The 2,552-nt window shown below is 38.9% G+C and overlaps 1 pseudogene; it reads left to right on the top strand.

The window, feature by feature from the left end:
• Window positions 1-376: 376 nt before the first annotated feature.
• LOC105568009 lies at window positions 377-2,278 on the top strand (annotated as a pseudogene).
• Window positions 2,279-2,552: the final 274 nt, after the last annotated feature.

Below are 2,552 nucleotides of genomic sequence, written 5' to 3'. Positions count from 1 at the left end.
CAGCTGATCGCCCCGCGTAAGCCGCCGGGTACCGCGGCGGTGCGCCGCTCCTGTCTGCCTCTTGTACTCGGCCAGTTATTCGCTGACTATTTCTTTTAATAATTCAAAAACTAAGCTTCGAAGAACATTTTGGTAAGAGAAAAATCGTCTTAGAATTTAATCAGGAATACGACATTTCAGGGACACTATACCTATTTTGAATCACCCTGTATACACTACTTCTTTTTCTCCGAGAGTAGGGAAAAACACATTTACGCGTACCATCAGGCCGTCCTGAATGGTTATGCCGGACTCACCCGAGAAGCGGGAATACCAGGCAAAAAAAACCCTCTCTATGGACCATCCTCCGCACTATTAACGGGACGCCCCCGGAACCACCTACAGAGGCATTACTTCGGAAATATTGGCGACGAGAAGATTCGCTGGCGCCCTGCAGTGGCGAGCGGCGGAACTACTCTAAGTCGGACAGTGTATCCCGCTGTACTATTAAACACTTGCGACATGGAAGCAAAACACGAGAAAAAGAGACGTGTCACTACACATTGTTGTGTCCCGCAGTGCAATAATTATTTGGGACAAAATATTACGTTCCACAAATTTCCAAGGGATGTCGCATTGAGGAAAAAATGGGTAATGGCTTTGAGAATCGGGAAATCTGTTTCTAATAGTATGCGCGTTTGCGGTGCTCATTTTAAAAGTGAAGATTTCTTCCCTGGTGGTAAGTCTTACCATAAACAGTTATTGTCATAATGACAAAGATTTACCATTAATGATTCGTATCATAATACACTTTGTTTTTATTTGTAATTCCATAGTCCTCCTTCAAAGATTTGACAGATAACATCTATCTACTTCCTTACAGCAAATAAAGAGCGTCAGAATCTAAAACTTCACACTGTCCCGTCTCAGAAAATTCCTTTGCGGTCGTTTCATTCCTAGAACACACCTCAAAAAGCTGAAAGAATAAAACAACGAAGTGAAAGAGCTAAAAAGAGGCAAGTATATCCATTATTCATCATAGCATCTTCAGATATCAAATTCTTTGTGGCAACCTTGTTTAAAGCTATCAGTAAGCTGAAAAATTAGTTTAAAATTTCAGGAACCTGCTTGTACATGAAACTGAAAATATAACTGACAAACAGATAGACAAAGAAAATAATCCTATTGTTGACGAAGAGCCCAGAGAGGATGAGCAGAATATGTTAGAACCAACGAACAGAGATGTGGGAGTGCAAGCCGATCTACAAGAACCTCCTGAAGCACTTCATAACCTCAAGACAAGAGACAAAAACTTTATTTTGCTTGAAGTCCTAACAGACATGTCAAAATTGTACACCTACACTGGTTTGTCGTCATTTGAACTTTTAGATACCATAACAGAATGTGTATCTGAAATTGAAACAGTGTCGACTACCAACAAGAAAGAACTTTCCCTGAAAGAGAGAATTACTCTTACTTTCCTTAAGTTGAAAGTCAACATGAGCTTCACAGCACTGGTAGTGTTATTTGGAATTTCCAGGCACACTTGTAGTAATTATTTTAATGAAATCATACCTCTTCTATCAACTGTATTGGAGTGTTATTCCTTGGCCAACTCAAGAAGAGATCCGGAAAAACACACCAATAGCATTCCAAAATTATAGGTCAACTCGAGTTATTCTGGATTGTGCTGAGATTCCAATTGAGAAGTCAAAATGTATTAAGTGCAGAATACTAAGTTACTCTCATTACAAAAAGGGTCACACAGCTAAAGTTGAATTCTGTGTAGCTCCCTCTGGACTAATTACCACAGTCTCCCTCGCCTATGGGGGCCGTGCATCTGATAAATTTATTACTAACAATTGTGGAATTCTGAATAGGCTCGACTACAATGATGCTGTTATGGTAGATAAGGGGTTTCTTATTGATAACGAGTGCATGGAGGTAAGCATTATTACTAAATTCTTTTTATACTGTTATAGAATGGAGTAAGACTGAAATAATATCTTGTCATCTTTATTTCAGCGAAATTTATTACTAGTGAGGCCACCTTTTCTAAGTAAGAAGAAACAACTGTCTAAGGCGGACGCTTTGAAGACAGCTGAAATTGCAAGAACAAGGGTCCATGTTGAACGGGTTATTCAACGCGTCAGAGACTATGCCTTCCTAAAGTCACAGGTGCCATAGGGCCTGGTTCATTATTTAGATGATGTTCGTATTATTGTTTCAGGCATTGTTAATTTAAGCAATCCAATAATGAAAAATGATAAGTTTATGTAAAAATGATTATTTTTATTTATAGTCCACAATGCTAATATAATATAATATAATATATGTAAAATTTAAAAAAACAGAAACTTCAACTAAAATAAATTTTGGTAATTATGTGGAATAGGGCCTTTTCCGAATTTTGATATTTTCTTGCGGTTTTCTTGGTAAAAACCTTTGTTGTGACTCCAACAGTGATAATCAATCGGGGGAGCCCGAAAAATATGCACCCCGAGTGACCTTCAGAAGGTTTTAGCCGTCGCTCGTTCTATCCGCGCGAAACGAGACGCCACATGGGTTCGTAA

The sequence above is a fragment of the Vollenhovia emeryi genome, unplaced genomic scaffold, assembly GCF_000949405.1.
Source record: "Vollenhovia emeryi isolate VEMERY1.0 unplaced genomic scaffold, V.emery_V1.0 DF942673.1, whole genome shotgun sequence".
Taxonomy (NCBI): domain Eukaryota; kingdom Metazoa; phylum Arthropoda; class Insecta; order Hymenoptera; family Formicidae; genus Vollenhovia; species Vollenhovia emeryi.
This window is presented reverse-complemented; position numbering and strand designations above follow the sequence as displayed.